This window comes from Pantherophis guttatus, chromosome 2 (genome assembly GCF_059756535.1).
Source record: "Pantherophis guttatus breed Tessera chromosome 2, ASM5975653v1, whole genome shotgun sequence".
Classification (NCBI taxonomy): Eukaryota; Metazoa; Chordata; class Lepidosauria; order Squamata; family Colubridae; genus Pantherophis; species Pantherophis guttatus.
In genome coordinates, this window is record NC_142064.1 from 165,526,688 (window position 1) to 165,546,555 (window position 19,868).

Sequence of the window (19,868 nt, forward strand, 5' to 3'; positions counted from 1 at the left end):
AAAGAATCTCCTCTTTACTGGCTTTGATGAATTTAAAGCTGGACAATGCACACTGGTAAAGTTTGCTATGTTCTGACAGGAGTGTGATTTTCTGCAATGTTCTATTAGTAGAGACACCAGTGCAGATTGTTGCAATGAAGACATGGCTCTAAGTAACAACATTGCCAAAAAGGCATTAAGAGTTGTTAACCTAATCTTGCGTAGCTTCTTCTCTGGTAATGTTGTACTACTAACTAGAACATATAAAACATTTGCTAGACCAATTCTTGAATACAGCTCATCTGTCTGGAACCCGCACTGCATATCGGACATAAATACAGTTGAGAGAGTCTAGAGATATTTTACGAGAAGAGTCCTCCATTCCTCTAACCGCAATAAAATACCTTTTGCCACCAGACTCCAAATTTTGGGCTTAGACAACCTAGCACTATGCTGACTTCAGTCTGACCTAAGCATAGTAAATAAAATTATCTGCCACAATGTCCTTCCTGTCAATGACTACTTCAGCTTCAACCACAACAATACACGAGCAAATAATAGATACAAACTCAAGATAAACCGCTCCAAACTTGATTGCAGAAAATATAACTTCAGTAACAGAGTGGTCAATGCCTTGAATGCCCTACCTGACTCTATAGTTTCTTCCCCAAACCCCCAAAACTTTAACTTTAAACTGTCTACTGTTGACCTCACCCCATTCCTAAGAGGTCTGTAAGGGGTATGCATAAGTACACCAGCGTGCCTACCGTCCCTGTCCTAATATTCCTTTTACTTACTTTTTTCATGTATTCAAATTATGTTTATACTTTTACCTGTTATCTTATATATGCTTGACAAATAAATAAAAAAATAATAAAAATAAATGATAGATCAGAGAAAGAAACTAACATAGAGAAAGAGACATCCATAGCTTCACCACCCTCTTTTCATAAAAGTGTACACATTTAATCTAACTATAGAAAGTGTTAGCTTGATACTCATTCATACCTTATATTGTCAAGATGCTTACACATGTCCTAATCAGGCAGAATATAAAGAAGAGGTAACTCCAGATTGTCAACTGGCTTGACAGAAGAGTGCCTACTGGCTCAGCCAACCTTGTGCTCATATTTAGGGTGCTGAGAACTAGATCAAACTCCTCATTTTGTTAGCTAGACAAGCAGTGATGGGTAACAATCTATTAGACAAAAAGAAACAAAGTTCTGACTTGTGGCCAGCTATATTCAAGAAACTGAGAGCTGGGGAAGGGAATGACCATAAAGCAAAGTTAAAGAATACTGATAGAGGCAGAGTTGGATGACATATTGAATAGAATAGAATAACAGAGTTGGAAGGGACCTTGGAGGTCTTCTAATCCAACCCCCTGCTTAGGCAGGAAACCCTACACCACTTCAGATAAATGGTTATTGAACATCTTCTTAAAAACTTCCAGTGTTGGAGCATTGACAACGTCCGGAGGCAAATTGTTCCACTGATTAATTGTTCTAACTGTCAGAAAATTTCTCCTTAATTCTAGGTTGCTTCTCTCCTTGATTAGTTTCCACCCATTGCTTCTTTTTCTATCCTCAGGTGCTTTGGAGAATATTTTATTTATTTATTTATTTATTTATTTATTTATTTATTTATTTATTTATTCGATTTATATGCTGCCCTTAGATTGACTCCCTCCTCTTTGTGAACATGGTGATATCAGAATCCCATCACATTTTCTATATATGTATGTATATTATTTAACTATCTGGAAATTGCACAGAATCTATTGAATTTGTGCTGATTCAATTTTCTAGGTGGATCTTTGCTTTAATTTCAATCAGTTGGTGATTCAATCAAATATCCATCAACATGAGATATCCCTTCAAAGCTCTGCATAGACCTAAGGAGCAAGTGGCCTCCCTGAGGATTGCTTTGTATTTGAGTGAGATGCTTAGATGTGTCATTTCCTTATCAGGTGAACACAAGACTGATTTGACACCCTCAGAAGAGACTTTCTTTGCTGAATTGGAGAAAAGCAGAGCCATCTTGATTTCATTAGGAAAGTTTGTTTTCTTCCACCCAATTGTTTAGCAAGTTGGGAAAGTGAACAGGATTGGAAGGGTTGTGTGTGTATGTGTAAATCAGGGGATTTGAAACCTCTTCTTCCAATGATTCCAGTACCAGAAAAGCTGTGTCAGAATCATTTGCCCAAAAATCCGAATCAAGATGATTGTCCCAGCACTGTGTTCTACTGTAGATCCTTGAAGAACAGCAAGGACTTGTTGAGAGATCAGAATAAAATAAAAGAAAAATAGGAGCAAATCAATAAGATTGAAATGTTCAAGGTCAGCACATCTACGTCCTAGTTTATAAGCCAAAGAAGGTAGGTCTGAGTTGCAAAATTGATTGTTTAATTGAAATACCAGTGGAAACCTCTTGCCTTTTGACAGTAACGGCATAGCCATAGAACAAAAATATACAGAGAGGATTTTTTTCTTACTTTTTAATGTTCCTAAATAAAGTCCAATTCTTTGCCATGCTTGTATGCATATTCACCTTTTCTTTCTATCCACAAATAGAATTATACTTACTCTGGGAACTGCACGTAGTTCATTAAATATCAGTCAAGTGCTAATGATACTTCTTTTTCTTTTTTAAATACCTGTTTTAATGTTTTTCCAGCTCATTTCTCCCTGTTCTCACCCCAAATCTGGTGGGCAGTAATGACATGTTGAAGGCAGAAAATGGGATTATGATGTACAGAGTGAACACTCTTGAAAAATGGGAAACATTAAAAGATTTGCAGATACTTTCCCATTCTCTCCCCTTGCAGGCTTCTACCTAAAATGCATTTCATTCCCATCACATACGATGAACAATTCTGCAGGCACACACAAGAAATCCAATTCATATCTAGCTCAAATACTTTAGCTAATAGCAGAAAGAAGTAGAAAGGAGCAAGGACTGGTTCTCTATTTTGAAAGAATAGATATGTGATCTGAAATCTCTCTCTCATTCTCTCTCCACTTCCCACAAGGCACCATGCAATTTAAAAAGAAAAGTGATTCTTTCCCCTAAAATTAAAAAAAAAAGATAATTTCACAACAGGGGGCTACTGTTTTTGTACAGCATGTTGATTTACAGCTGATTGCAATCCCAAATAATACACTAGCTTCAGATTAATATCAGTCCTCAAATGATAAATCCAAAGCTATTCCCAAGTGTTTGTGTGTGTGAGAGGGAGGGAGGGAGGGAGGGAGGGAGGGAGGGAGGGAGGGACGGAGAGAGAGAGAGAGAGAGAGAGAGAGAGAGAGAGAGAGAGAGAGAGAGAGAGAGAGAGAGAGAGAGAGAGAGAGAGAGAGAGAGAGATTGATTATATCCTTTGGAGGATATAATATTGTCCAAAGGGAATCTATTGCTCTATTGAGAACATTGCATAATTCAAGCTCAGTAGGATGTATTGCATCTCACAAAAGGAATATTTGTGCAGTCCTAGGAAGGATAAATGAAGTTAGGAGGGGACCCTTGATGTTGGTTATTCTGAAAGCTAAGTGGTGCCCATGTGACAGAGACAGGTACTGGAGCTGGATGCCTGCCTGAGACACTAAAAAAAGAGGAAATTGGTGCTTGATCTGAGGACAGTGGTGTGATGGCTCTTAACACTTTCTTTACATATTTAACCAGCTTGTTATAATATGGGAGGAAACTGTTACAGGAAAGACCAGAAGAAGAAAAATATGGCCATATAATTTGTTAAATAAAGGCATGCTGGTTTCAAGTAGCTGAAGTACTTACCCATGCATGTTTCTTTCAGTGAAAAAATTAGCATGTGAGAGGTTACAAATGGGCTTTATTTCTCCATCTTTTCACAAGATTTTTGTCTCAGTGACCTATTATTGGCTATGGCATAAGATGCTTCTTTTTATGGAATTCTTCTGCGGACCTGTTCCTATAGTATATTTATATGATCTTTTAAAATGCCAATATATCCCATTATCTCATGCTGTTCATAAAAGCAATAGCACTTATATACCACTTCACAGTGCTTTTACAGCCCTCTCTAAGTGGTTTACAAAGTCAGCATATTGCCCCCAACAATCTGGGTCCTATGATATTAACAATGCCCTCATCATCAAGTCTCTGGTTTCTATATGTCCATGGAACTGCTCTTGGGAGACCACTGGAAGCTTCATGTAGTCCAGACAATATCTGTTTATTGGCACATATTATATTAATACATTATGCTAGGATGTATGGCCGTACTTTGGTTTGGAAGTAGTACTATGTTTTTAATGACTTTTTAATATTGTACATGGATGGTTTCATATTTTAACATTGTACTATGCTTTATTTTTTATGTTTACTCATAATCAAAAATGTTACGATTATGGCAATTAATACCTTTGATTAAATTTAAAAAATATTTTGAATGGCCTATAATTACTTTTTTTTAATCCTTTATTGTAACTGTTTTCTGGTAATTCTGCTACTGGCATCAGAGACAGACAGACAGGCAGATTTGAATGTGGGGTCAAGCATACCTAATGCTCCCCTAAGCATTTTTTTTTTGTTTCTTTTTCTTTTTGTGCCTGGGAAATATCTTTCCTCCTTAGGGCTTTAATAATCAATCAACCCAATAAATGAAATACAAATTTTATTCTGTGTTTGCATGTTTTTCTGCCTTTGATTTCCTGGTTGTAATATAACTTAGAGGTTGTTGTTTTTTAATGCTACTCTTTATCAAAGCATGGGATTTGGTTCATTAATAAATAAATAAATAATAAACATTGGTTAAAAACAAAAGATATATGCATGTAAGCATCAGTTTACTGAGTGTGCACCAGTCATAGGACATTACTATGCTGGCTTCACAAAACAGAGTGGAGAAATCATTGTCATTTCATGGGAATAAGGTTAGGTCACAGTTTTTCAAGCAAGAACAGTTCCTTTTAAACCACCCTCCCTCTGGACTCTACATTCAGGCTTGAGTTTAATTAGCATAAACAGAATTTAATTAGCATAAACAGAATAAAGTCCTGGATACATTTCCAATAATAGTCACTCTGCTGAAACATTTATAACGCAAACCATTGATGTTTCTACTCTGTTGCATCATTTGAGAATGCTTGAGTCCTGAGTGAGTCAAAATTAAAATAGTCTTATACTTTTGCACACAAATATTAAAATTTAATTAATGCAGGCTGGGAAAAAATTCTTGGAACAGCATAGAAATGTGAAGCAGAAATTGGGTTTTCAAAGCTGTTTGTTTTAGAAAGTGAACTTTTTGATACTTCTGGGGTGGGAAATAGGGCTTAATATATTTTATGCATATTAAAAAGTATGCTTTGCATTTACTTTCTAAACAGACAGAAAAGTTGTTGTTATTCATTAAACTGCATTATTCTAAGAGAACACTTCACACCAACTACTTTTAAACAAATGCAGCAGGTCAACAGTTATTTCTCCTAAGTCAGAAAGTGTCCAAGCCAAAGTTGCAGAAAAACATAATATACATTAGGAATATTTAATGTATATACTTATTTATGTTGTGATTTCCCATACGCTTTTTAGTATTTGGCATTTTCTTGAAAGATGAAGAATGAAGACTGACTTGCTAACTAACAGTGAGCATTTTCAAAACTTTTTTTTTCTTCTGTATTTAAATACTTGATCAGGAGGGGAAAAGAAAGCTGGATGCATTGGTCCAAGTTGCTTCAATCTTATAACTTGGCTCAGCAAGTTGAATCATTTCTTCCAAAAATCAATTTAATGTATTCAAAGTCCAATTTCAACTCATACAGGCAGAGGCCTCCGCAGGATTGAAGACTTTCATCAAAATGTTGAAACAGGGTCTGTTGTAACAGAAGTTGTGTCCCCTTTGTGTATGTGTGTGACACAAAATATACATACAGACAGTACATCAAGGTGGCACAGAAGTTGGATTGAGACACAGAGATTGGATTGTGGTAGTTTTGTAGATCTCTTGAGAACCTGCCAACTTCCTCTTAAACCTTCATTTTCTAGCCTCTGCAAATTCCACCTCTCTTCTTATGCCAAACCCATCACTTCTCTGGATTCTCTCCATCTCAGTCTAGCTATGAGAACTTAGTGAATGTTTTCTTTTCATGAAATGTTTTTATTCATTACCACTGTGAAATAGAAGTAACGCTAGGAAAACTTTCCTGGTTGGGAGTATGTCCATCTTGTAAGGTAGTACAGACAAGAAGCATAACTAAAGATTACAAGTTCCATCTTTACTGTAAGGTTGCATTATCAGATTCTTACAAGTTTGAAAGTCCTTCCTTCACTTTTACTCTCTGGGAAACTAAGGAGGGTCCCTTCTGAGATGCTTTTGCCACCCCTCCTCCATCAGACTCAAATATTATCAGACTGTTGCCTAAAATGCAGCTCTTCCTCCTGTCTCCCAAGGACATTTCCTTCCTTCCTTCCTTCCTTCCTTCCTTCCTTCCTTCCTTCCTTCCTCCTTCACTCACTCACTTTCTGATATAAAGGAAACAGGAGAAATGGAGAGAAAGACATCTTGATTTCTTCTCAAGCTTGGATTAAAATCAAAGCCAGAAAAGGAACATTATGGGCGTAATCCTGGCCTTGTATCTGAACTTTATTTTGGAAGCACAACATTTGGTTCCATCAGTCATCACATGTAAAAAACTGGCTTCAAAGGCAGATGAGCATAACTTCTGAGCCAAATAAAGGATACACATCAATTACATCAGCATGACATTTTTCCAGCTTGGAGCTATTTTGTACGACAGATTTTCCCAACCTGGTACTTTCCTGATATATTTGAGATCGCAGTGCCTCTGGATTTCCAATCATTAGTCAACTTTGGGAATTGTCATCCTCATACAGAGAACCAGTTGAGTGTACTGTGATGGTTAAAGGCATCAGGCTAGAAATCAGGGCAGTGTGACATCTAGCACACCACCAGATGAGTGACCTTGGACCATGCACTCTCTCTCAAGACTTGGAAGCAACCAAGGGCAAACCACTTTTGAAATCTTGCCAAATCTTGCAGGGGCTCATCCAGTCAGTTGCCAGGAGTCAACACTGTTTGAGAGGACAACCCTCTCCCAACAGCATATCCCCGTCCTAATATGTCTAAAACGCATATTGAAGGCACCCTTTTCCTTCCTACTGCAAAGGGAAGATTACATGAACTTCTATGTGTGGATTGCTAGATGGCATTTCTGCAGAGCTCCAATTCACAGGGAGTGAAGCAGCTGCAGATGGCAGCTACACATTTAACATTCCTAAGTGTTTTTATCATTCCCTTAAAAAATGTACAGGGAAAAAAACATTGTGAACTGTCTGTCCATATTTAAAGCACAAACCCACACACCCACAAATGACACCTCAAGCAAACAAACTAGCAGTAAAAAAAAAAAAAAAAAGAGGAAAATCCACCCAACCACCCTTTCCCCCTCTGTATAATGTATCAAAGCAATAACGTGTGCTGGAGCGTTGCAGTCGCCTATCAAGAGGTTGATCGGCTTTTATCAGCCTTGGGCAATTCGGCACATGATGGTCTTTAGAATGACATGGAATTTATTAAACTTTTCTACAAACTGACAGGCCCTTGCCTGACTGCAGCCCCTCCTCCCTTCGGTGGGGTTGGGAGAACAAAACCCTGATTTTGTAAATCCTGGGTTGTCTTTATTGTTTGTTCTTTTTATTTCACTGGCCACTGGAGTATGTCTCCCAAGGTGTTAGTTTAAAGGAACCCCATTCTGATACCACCTCAAAGGCAAAGATATATTTTAAAAAAATACCCTGGGCAGCCCCACTGTTGCCTGCCTCGCACCATAAACCTGCTCAAACACGCTCCACAGATATGTAACACGCATACACGTGCACATAAACAGACCAGGCATGATTGCTGCTCCCTCCCTCCTCCTCCCTTCTGGATCACCTAATTTTTCCTGTGTGTGCTGTCCTGTGTAATAAATTTCACATTTCAGACAATAGCCTGTCGCCTCAGGCAGCTGGCCTCCTTCAAAATCCAGCACTGTTGAAAGCATCTGCTTGCTTTGCCTTTTCCTATCAATAGACTGTTAGACTGTTGCAGGAAGATCAGCCTACGCCATTAGGGGGAAGGAGGCATTGAAGCTTTAAAGGCTGCTCATACAGCACTCTGGATAAACTGACTGTAACACACACACACAGAGGCACAAACATACTGGACAGACAGACATACTGGAATGAAGCAATTTCCCTTTCTTTTTCTTTTACAAACTCTGAATGTACAAATCCCCAAAATATAAGAGAGATTTGACAACGATTCCTTTGTACATTCTTCCCTGCATACATTACGATAAATTGTTTTGGAGCAATTCTATAGACAGCAGCTCTGTTGGTTTCCAAAGATGCCACATATTAGCAAAGCCTTTAAACTACTATCCACAATACATAAGTAAATTTATGTGCCATGCAAGATGACTGATTCCTGATTTGTTATCCTTCGTGCCTTAGAAAAGATAGTCAAATATATGACAAAATGTTAATTTAAAATAGCCTATGAGCGGTGCTGAATCAGATTCTTCCTTTTACTATTCTCATTCAATGCGATGTAAAAAAGAATAAGCTTTGATTTATTTTTCAAAGGTAAATACAGTGGTACCTTGGTACTGCTTTGAAACTCATCAGATTTGGTACTCAGCACATTTTGACATGAAAATTTTGTCCCGTTACTCATTGTTTGTTTGGTACTCATCGCACAAGCTAGAACTTGTTAGTGTCAGCTGCCTTGTAACTCCCTACATTATTTCTTATGAGAAAAAAAATTGTTTGGTACTCATCATTTTTGGTATGCATTGCGCCTCCTGGAACCAATTAATGATGAGTACTGAGGTACCACTGTACAATTCAGGGCGGTGAACAGCCAAAAAATAAAATACATATAATACAAACATTAAAACCATTTAAAATACATTTTTTTTATTTGATTTATATGTTGCCCTTCTCAGGGCGGCTTACAATGTGTTAAGCAATAGCCTTCATACTTTTGTATATTTATACAAAGTCAGTTTATTGCCCCCACAATCTGGGTCCTCAATTTACCTACCTTAGAAAGGATGGAAGGCTGAGTCAACCTTGAGCCTGGTGAGATTCGAACTTACAGTAATTGCAGACAGCTGGTGTTAATCACAATGCTATCAGTCTGCTGAGTCACCAGGCTCTTGATGCTCGGGGGTCGCATAACATTAAATCCTTTGGCCCAGAAAACAAATTTAAAACACCCCAATTTATAAGACAAATTTAAAATTTAAAAAGCAATTTAAAAGAGAGGTTAGGCCAGGCTAGCCTGCTGGAATAGGAATGTTTTGAGGGCACGGCAGAAAGTGCGCAGATCCAGAATCCTCTGTATCTCCGGGGGGAGCTCATTCCAGATGGCAGGTGCCCCCACAGAGAAGGCTCTCCCCCTGGGAGCCACCAGTTGACACTGTTTGGCTGACGGCACCCTGAGAAGCCCCTCTCTATGGGAGCGTACTGGTCGGTGAGAGGTTACTGGTGGCAGAAGGCGGTCTCGTAGATACCCCAGTCCTAAGCCTTGGAGCGCTCTAAAGGTGGTAACCAAAACCTTGAAGCGCACCCGGAAGACCACCAGGAGCCAGTGCAGCTTGCGCAGGAGGGAAGTCACATGGGAGCGCTACGTCACTCCCATAACCACCCGCGCAGCCACATTCTGCACCAACTGGAGCATCCGGGTGCTCCTCAAGGGGAGCCCCATGTAGAGAGCATTACAGTAATCCAGGCGGGAAGTGACGAGGGCATGAGTGACCGTGCTTAACGAGTCCCGATCCAGAAAGGGACGCAACTGGCGAATCAGGCAGACCTGATAAAAAACCCTCCCGGCCACAGCCATCAAGTGCTCTTCTAAAGACAGCTGTGAGTCCAGGAGGACACCCAAGTTGCGAGCCCTCTCCGTGGGGGCCAACGACTTGCCCCCAATGATGGCACCAACTGACTATATCGGGACGTCGGAAACCACAGCCACTCAGTCTTGGATGAGTTGAGCCTGAGTCTGTTTCTCCCCATCCAGATCCGTACAGCCTCCAGGCACCGGGACATCACTTCAAGGGCATCGTTGGGGTGATCTGGGGTGGAGATGTACAGCTGAGTGTCATCAGCGTACTGATGGTACTTCACCCCGAAACCACGGATGATCTCACCCAGCGGCTTCACATAAATATTGAACAGAAGGGGCGAGAGGATCGACCCCTGTGGCACCCCACATACAAGGGGCCTCGGGGTCGACCTCTGCCCCCCTGCCAACACAGACTGCGACCGGTCGGAGAGAAAGGAGGAGAACCACCACAACACGGTGCCCCCCACCCCTAACTCTTCCAACCGGTGCAGCATGATACCACGGTCGATGGTATCAAAAGCCGCTGAGAGGTCTAATAGGACCAGGACAGAGGAGCAGTCCCTGTCCCAAGCCCTCTAGAGATCATCGACCAATGCCGTTTCCATTCTGTGCCCAGGCCTGAAGCCCAACTGGAATGGATCCAGATAAGCCGATTCATCCAGGTACTGAGGGAGCTGTCACGCTACCACACTCTCAACAACCTTCGCAACAAAGCGAAGGTTGGAGACTGGACGGTAATTAGCTAACACTGCCGGGTCCAGCAACAAAGTGAACAAAGAAGGTCTATATCTTTAATCCTACAATCATCTTTCCAAAATCTGCTTTCTAAATTTCAGTGAAACCAGGACAGAAACCATCTTGAGAGAATGCCTCCTACAGCACTTTCTCAAAGGAGTAGGAAGGGAGGCTGAAAAGTGATAGAGAGATGAGTAGCTGAAGAAAACCATAATACCACATCTTTCCAACCTCACAACAGTTAAGAAAACTCCAAAACATCTTCTAAATATGATAAACATCTCCTATCTAGATATTTGAAAGAACAGTACTTCAGGGATATGGTAGAAAATAGAAGCCTCTTTCATAGGTGAAGAAAGGTAGAAGACATGAGTATTTTGTGGGTGTTATTATAGATAAAATGTTGTACTGTTTGTATCCCTTTTCCGAGAAAAGAAAAAGGACCACTATTATGGCATATTGTGCAGAGTCCTTCTGTAGATGCTATTGCTGTTTCACCAAACCGTGATAGAGCTCTTTTTTCCCTGGCAAATACTGGAGGCAAGAGAGAAAGATGTCTTTTTATTGACATTTTGGGTGTCTTGTTGAAGGAAGAGAAATGCCTTTAAATAAATAAGACTCATTGGGTGAATTTGAACCAATTTCTATTCTCCATTCTAACTCACCTAACAGTAATTGTGAAGATAAAAATTGGAGAATAGTAGCATGAAGCCTGCTTTGATCTCTATTGGTAAGGCAGGGAGAAGAAAAAAAATATTACTTAAAAAAAAAAAAGAACCCTGTTACCAAATGCCAGACAACCATTGAGAGTATGAGCTATAAGAATCAGGATAACTGTGTTTGAAAGATGGTTATTACACTGCAGGAACCACTTGCTGGTCCAGCAATGAGGGCTGCTTTGAGCATCGTATCCGGAATGTTAGAATCCCATTGTAGAAAAGGATGAACCTGTTTTTATTTCTCTTATCATGTATTCCCACATTGCACACCTTCCAAATGCATAGCACCAATGCTGTTTGCTTCTTTTGTGCTGGTGGTGATATGCTTGGTTACGTACTATGCATAAGGATTAAAATTTCTGAACAACTGTAAATGCACCGGGAAGGGTGGGGGGGAAGGATTATACTAGTATATGTATGTCTGCATGCAGTAGTCATGTACTTCTGGACCCAACCTAAATTACAGTCAGCATTCACAAGGATCTCCTACCAAGCAGTTAAGCCTTATTTCAGTCTTATTTACCCCCTTTGTTATCCGTGCTGAAAAATGAATAACAAGTATACATTACAATGAATAGCCTGACAGAACAAGGAATGACAAAAATGGCAGGCTGCACAATGAAACAGACACTTTTTAATGAATTTCCTGGCAGATCTTAAGAGGAGTTGGACCCTCTTGTTTCACTCACATGGAATTTGCCTTTGCTGGAGTGACATCTATCAGCATCATACCTTGATGAGCTCTGATCAGGCTGGGCAGGGAAATAGAGGCCTCAAGACTCACCTGTTTCACAGTCTAGCAGGAGCATGGTATTAAGCTACTGTATTATCTGGGCTGAACAAATGTGGAAAGTTTCCAAACAGCAACAAAGGAATAGAGGTTTTTTTTTTATTTCATTGTTCCTAACTAGCAATTGTCTGGATTTTGGCAGCCCAGATATTCTAACTCTGGGTTTTAAGGATTCTCTCATTTAAAATCTTCTCATACCTGTTACAAGGATCTCTGGGGGATTCAGTCCCACCTTATTATTTGTTAGGATAAAAAAGCTGTTGGAGAAAGAGTGTGAACAGCTCCACAGTTGGACTAATTGAGTGAGGTTTTGGGAGTCCAATAAGAATATATCTGCCAGGCATAACACAAATACTGGTTACTGAGGATTCCTAATACAATATTTTTCATAGCATTCTTACCAGTTATATACCCCTTTAGATGCAATTCTGGACAAACTAATATAATTTTCTTCTTAGAGCATTGGGCATGCATTTTTCATCCAGCTCAGGTGAGGGCAATTTTTGGAGCCTTAAATATGATTTTTTTTCTCTTCAAATGTGGGATGTTTCCAAAAATGTTCAGATTATGGGATGGTAGCCCTGGATATTTCCTGCCTGGTTTTAGGATTGGAGGAAGTATGATGAGCAGAGACCCCAGAACAACATGCACTAAAAATACATATAGTTGATGGGTTAAGAGGCTGCCTGCAATCCATGGACCATGTTATCTGCCCCATCTCTAATCACTGATCTTTATAGGAACATCCAAGTTAACTATGCCCAGAATTGCATGTAAAGGCATATAAAACTATGATGAGGATGGTACGAAAAATATTGTATTAAGCATACTCAATAATCAGGTAGATCCATATTGGACTCCCAAAATCTCATTCAATTAGTCCAGTTAGGACTGTTGTTGTAATTGTATAATTGTACAATCTTACAACAGTCTTACAGGAAGTTTTTGCCCTGTTGAATAGAACTTACTGGGGAAATACTTCCAAGACTTCCCAAGAAACAGCAGAGATATTACTTTAAAGCGTTTATTGAACATCCATTTCATGTACAATTTAAAATTGATTCAGTAACTACGTATCAAAATATGACTCGAATAGTAATAATAACCTTAAAAGTGATCAAATTTCAAAGTGTTAATTTGTAAATTTCCATTAGTTCTCTTTCCACTTAAAACAGGAGCCCCCAATCTTCAGGCCATAGTCCACTACCGGGCCTTGAGCTGTTTGGAACCGGGCCGTGTAAACAGCGGGTGAGCACGTGCATGCACGCTCTAGTTGTGCGAGTGGCGTGCATACATTCCCACTTGCGCAAATGGAGCTGCGTGCGCATGCACGCTTGCCCACCACTCATGCAGAACCATCCCCTCTCCCCGCCACCCGCTCGGTCACAAAGCCAGCAAAGGTTGATGAACTCTAACTTAAAATATATTTTGTTCTTTGTGTGCCCTCTCATATACTCTCCATTTATGTTAGGAATTAATGTCTCTGCTAGATTTATATATTTTTTTCCACAGAGCTACACAAATACACTCAGTTTGTATTTCAAGGATTGCTGTTCAGCTTTTCTTGTTGTTTTGTCAAGTGTTTTAGCCTGAAAAACACGTTTTAGCCTCTTTTCCTTTTTACCTTTTCGACGTTTTCATTTGTGCCCATTTGCTGGTTGGAAATTTCTATTTCATCTCTTCTTTCAGGACAAAGAAGGAAATTCATTTCAGGTTACAAATTATGGAGTGATCAATATTCCCGGAATAAGCTAACTGGCCAAGTCTGCAATGATAAAGTATCATCTCCCCAACATCCCTAGTGCAACATCCCTAGAGAAACACCATGGGCCCCTTAGATAAAAGGCAAGGCATCCTTAAAGGAATTGCTTCGTCTTCCCATGATGTGAAGCATTTTTATATCCTTTCTACTTAATCCACTGAGAAAGATAGCCAGTTTGTTGCTTCCCAAAAGATAGAAGAAATCACTCTCCTCACCACCACACAGTAAGAAACTGTGGAAGCACGTGTGGTTCTTCCTGCCATGTTATGTAGCATTCACACAAACCTGAACTAAAAGCCCAAAGGGTTTAGAGTATAAGATTTATCATTTAATCCCTAAATTCTAGAGCAGACACAGGCAGCTCAGAAGTCACATGTGGTCCTTGGCCTGATTCCATAATTCTCTATAAGCAAGCAACTGGACTTTAGCAAGAACAATGTCTTCTACTGAAATAGAAGGACAAATAACACGAGCAACAACAAAGGAAGGGTTTCAAAACAAAGAAGGTATCAGAAAGAGAGGGGTGGTCCTACCCAGTTTTTATTCTGGCTCATCTGCTGTTTAACTTAAGCCCATCTTCCATTGCCATTTATCTCAGTATGTATTATTCCCAAAGGAATGGAGACTAGAGAGAAAAAAAAGATTGCCATACACAAAACTACACAATCAGCGTTGGAAAGGACAACTTAGGCCATTGTGTTCAATTGCTTTCTGCAAATAAAGGCATCCCTGACTGATAGTTGTCTAGCTTCTGCTTGAAGACATTCAGTGAAAGGGAGCCTCACCACTTCTCTAGGAAGTGCTTTCGTTGCCAAACTGTTAGAAACCTTTTTCTAACATTCAGTTGGAATCTGCCCGTTTGTAACATACACACCATTTATAAAGGAGAATATTTGTAGCTCAGGTTGAAATGAGGGGTCCTTGAGTGCACTGATAATGACAGCTAGTTTGGGTAATGAAACATCTGCAAGAAAACAATCAAACTCAGAGAGCACCAAGGACCACTCAGAGACACCACTGTCTGTATTTTGGACTGTCAGATGATGAAGAGGTAATGATCTTCTTCTGTGCAATATCCTTCTAGATCTTTGAAGAATGTTATCATACATCTTCAGTCTTCTCTTGTCTTCTTAAGACCTCCTCAGTTTTAAGACTTCTCTTGTCTTCTTAAGTCTTCCTTTTCAGTCTTCTTAAGACCCAATCTTCAATTTCTCTTCATAGGACTTACATTTGAGTTCCTTTAGTGAACCTCATTGTCCTTCCTTTCTTAAAACGTGGTACCCAGAACAGGATCCTACATCAGAAGTGAAATTTGACCACTGAAAAATAGAACAGTGATATTCTGCCCAGCATTTCTCTTGTTAGAAATTAGCTACTGGGTTTTTTTCTTTTTGCAAAATTGTTGTCAGACAGCTTCAGAGCTGTTATCTACAAAAACTTATCACCTTGTGTGCCAAAAGGAGGGAAGCAGCAGACCAATAAACTGGAAGAATTTCAAAACACCATCATTGGAAAAATAAATGCTGGAGCACTGCCATCTTGGAAAGCATGACTAATTCATTGCACGCAGTCTACCAAGCAAGATCAAATATTGGAGAACCTTTAAAAAAATATCTTCTCTTTATCTTTTTGAAGAACGGTCAAATATGTTTAAAGCACAAATAGAAAGACTGTGCAGTGCATTGGATTGGCACTTGCCAGTCTTCAGAAAGGGTTCACTTGGCTTAAAAATATGTAGATCTGTGCTCTGTTCACAACTGAGCCTCTGCAGTGTCATTTTACTTTAGAATGCTATACAGCCCTAATAAATTCCTCAGAATATACAGGTAGAGTTAGAGACAATTGATTTTCTAATATATATCAATAAAGAAATAGAAAAGGCAGTGCTTGAAGGCTTGGTTTCTATTATAATTAAATATTTTCAAAGCATTAAAAATACACTCAAGAAAAGGTTGGAAAACATGTCTACTAATATATTGGGAGGGAGGAGGAGAAGATATGTTTTCACAAGGGAGTCATAAAAAGAAAGCAAGCCAAAAGGTCCATATCAGAAATCTTTCAAAAGCTATTTTTCATGAAGCTAAATCACAGGGCTATGATTTGTCTGCTATCATGTATGTAGAAAGCATAACCCTTAAAAAAAATATATGTTTTTGCATAGTTCAGCAGAGCACCACCCTCCCTACTATTTCAAGGGGAAATTTTTTGATGCAACCTTGTAGCTGTGCTGCTATTCAAATATAATATGTAATTAGCGAAACAGAGATTGAATCCCAATGAATACCGCCTGCAAGACAACCCTCCATTAAATGCCTTCTTGTTTAAACTTCAATATTTTAGCAATAGTGACAAAGACACACACACACACACACATACACAGAGCACCGATTTTTCCCTTTGAAAAAATCCGACTCAGGTAAAAAAGGTGGGTAAGATGAAAATTGTCAAAGGATCCCAGTTCCCTCTCTTCCAGCACTCTGAAATACATGGGGATGCCTTTCCTTTTATACAAGGAAAGCTTCCCGGCGTCTAATCCATTCGGCCTCTTCCTACCCTTGTTGTTTTATTGAGAGGCATCTGGGAGATGCACAGCAGGGAACAGCCTACCCCGTGAGAGGCAACTGGACTCTGTTCCTAAGCTACAGAATCCTGCCCAGACTCCTAACAAAGGAACAATAGCATTTCCATAACAGAGCGCGAGGCATGCAAAGGGCGGCTGGGGGAGGGAGCAGCACCATCTCTCCACACAGGCTTGACAAATTCCATGCAATTTATATGCCCCATTTTGCTGATCTCTTCCCCCCCCACCATCAAACACACACACATGCGCACATGTCCACGTCCACTGGCACGCTGCCATGGAAAAAGCCGCGTTAGGCAAAGAGGAGAGGAACGCTCCCTTCCCCCACCCCCACCCCCAGATGCAGAGTTTTAGAGGACTCAGCGGCGCACATGTGCTTTTGAGAAGGCAAATCTGGCGAGAAGAGGCCGAGACTTGTTTAAATGTTGCGTTGGCGTATCTGCATCCAAAAGTGGGAAATGGGAGGAGAGGGAGGGATGCCAAAGGGGTTGAGGGAGGCTTGCTCCCGGTTCCTTTTCTACCGTTCTCATCTCCCCCACCTTCCTTTCATCTCCCACCCTCGGTAAATAGGACTGCAAACATGATGCAAGATTTGGCTCCTCCGGGGTTGGAGAGGCCCTCATCAGGGTAGATTCTTAGCAACAGCAACAGCAGCAGCTTGATAGATGGATTTTCTTCTGCTGGGAAGAATGTCCCAGGCTATTTCTGTGGAAAAAGAGGCAATTTTCATTCCTATGTCCCAGGTTTTTTTTTTTTTTAAGTCTATCAATCCCAAGCAAGATGACATCAATCCCAAACAAGAGAATCAGAATTTGGTAAACACTTTGCTTGAAAGAGGATCTCTAGGAAAGCAATGGAGGTCCTGACTGACATCTGGTAGCCTGCATGGAAAAGTTAAGGAAATCATATTTAACGATGTGACAGAATAAGTCCTCTCCCTCCCTCCCTCCCTCCCTCCCTCCCTGTGTTTTTCACACTGCTGCCTATGATTTCAACTGGTGCACAAATGTAGAATTTGTCATGTCTAAAGCCAAGAACATGTGTGATGTCATCTTTAGGTGTCAATTTGGTGCTACCTGCTTTTGATAAGGAGCAAGACCTTTTTTTAAAAAAAAAAAATTAAACACAGAATATCAGATGATTTTAAAGGGGAAATTTCTGGCCTCCCTGATGATCAGAAATCCACTGGGCAATATCAGAGAAGTCCTGGAGGGTTAACATATGAATCATGGATTTGAAAGCAGCCAGGATTACAATATTGTCTTGTAAGACTTATTTACTTGTAGTTTAGGATTTTTGACATCGGAAGGGGAATGGCGGGATTCCCAAGAATTCCAGGGTGCTCAAATGTGAAGGTAATCGCATGTACTGTATCGCTTCCCTTCCCCTGCTAATTACCTGAGCAATGACAGCAATTCAGAACAAGCCTGGCTAGCATCATTACACAAATTGGGGGGGGGGGGGTGGCGGGTGGTAACTGCGAACGCTACACAAAAGAAACCCGAAGCTACCTAAGAGGACAGGGTGAAGGGAGAGATAAGCAAGACTATTGGCCGTATCTGATGCCAGTTGACGGGTATTTTGCAAAAAAATTGTGGTCTCCTATCCTTCCAGCGGGCAGTCGCTGCAATCGCTTTGAAGCAAGGATGTTTAAAGCCCAGGGAGAAGGCAATCCTGGGCAATTCCGGCAGCGAAAGGGGGGGGAAAAAAAGACATTCGGGTTTAGACAACTACAGGAATGAGCAGCTCTAGCCCAATTAATAATCCTCTTCTGATGGTCTTTATTGCGGCAACGTCGCCCTCCCTCCGCCTCCGCCCGCATACAAAAGGCTCCGTTCGCCTTCTCCCTTGCAGGGGAATGGCGGCCGCCAACGACGCAACAGCGCCCTCCGCTTCCCATAGGCCTGGTCCGGAAAAAGTTGCCTCAGCTCGACCTGCGATCTGAGGAAGGACGTCTCCCTTTCCCCACCACCCCTCATCCTTCCCGCTCCCGGCCTCACGTCCCGGCAGCCCATCTCCCGCCGGGCCGCCATGAGCGTCTGTGCGCAAGCCGGATAGGCGCCAGAGCCAAGGCAAGCAGGCAAAAGGCGGCCTCCACTACGCGCAATGCAGAGGCGTTGGGGGTGGAGTGGAGAAACGGGCAGGCGTGAACTTCAGCAAGGGCTTCGCGGTTGATGCCCTTGCTCGAAGAGAGAAAGGCGGAGGAGATTCTTCGCGCTGCATGGACGGATGGGGGGAAATAAAGGCGCCGGTTTTTTTTTTTCCAAACGGCTCCCCTTGCAGAACGCGTTTTCTTCAGCGGCGAGACCGCGTTTGGCGCACATATAGCGACTAAATCGCATGGCTTCCCTCCCTCTCACCCACCCACCGCCCGGCATTGCAGTCAGCCCCTAATTAGGACTCTCCTGGGACGAAGACGGTCCTACCGCGGCGGGGAAGGGTCGCTTTTAAAACATTTTTGTTTTTAAAGGGCCGTTTTGGTTTGGATTGATGCGTAGTTTCTCTCTCTCTCCTCTCTCTGTTTTTTTAAAAGGCAGAATCTCCCTCTGGTGGCGCTGGACGGGGCAGGTTTCTGTCGCATTTTTTGGAGAAGCCCAAAATCGTATAATATTTCTCTCAACGAGCAAAAGCGGTTTGCCTCCTCTTTTAACTCTCTCCCAGTGCTTGCAGACAGGTGAACAGTAAAAGAAAACGGCTGAGTTCAGTTTTTATTGCGATTCATTTCTGCAATATAGAAACCGGGTGGGCAGTCACTCTCACCCAGTGGTACACGGAAGAGGTAAAGAAGGACCCTAACTCTATTATTAGGAATGTTCTTTGCAAAGATCTTTCCTTTTATTTTTACTTCCCAGGGGAATCAAGCCCCCTCCCCTTCCAGCAGTTATTGGGAAGGAATAGTTTAAGGTCCCCCCCCCACAACCTGCAGAAAGCCTGTCTGTCATAAGCTTAGGTGACTTCTATTTATCTTAGTACTTTGATCAGAATTTGGACAAGGGCCTTGGAAATAAAACCTTTTAATATATAGCAATAGTGCTTAGACTTATATATTGCTTCATAGTGCTTTTACAGCCCTCTCTAAGCGGTTTACAGAGTTGGCATATTGCCCCCAACAATCTGGGTCCTCATTTTACCCACTTCGGAAGGATGGAAGGCTGAGTCAACCTTGAGCAGGTGAGATAAATATACCTATTTATCCATCTCCTCTCAAGGAATGAATGCATCAGTCTCTGAGGGTCAAGTGTTGTGTGGCAATATAAATCAGGGGCTTCCGGAATTGTCCCTCTAAAATTGTTTTCTGTTTCCTAACTATTCTGCTGCAAAGATCCTAGGGAACAGAAAAGCAATTGGAAAAGAACAGCAATTAAATTCAGACAACCCCACTTGATTGTAGATTAAATCCAGAGTTGAAGGATGCAAAT

General features: G+C 41.1%; 1 protein-coding gene and 1 long non-coding RNA gene across 6 annotated transcripts in view; both read right to left on the minus strand.

The window, feature by feature from the left end:
• TNRC6C (trinucleotide repeat containing adaptor 6C) overlaps positions 1 to 19,868 on the minus strand; it is a 597,645-nt gene that overhangs the window by 243,303 nt on the left and 334,474 nt on the right. The gene's annotated exons all lie outside the window — the stretch shown is intronic.
• Positions 13,117 to 19,131, minus strand: LOC148115409 (uncharacterized). The gene is made up of 2 exons (XR_015732490.1): positions 17,848 to 19,131; positions 13,117 to 17,330 (listed from the first exon to the last, which is right to left on the minus strand). It is a non-coding gene; the product is annotated as an uncharacterized LOC148115409 (long non-coding RNA).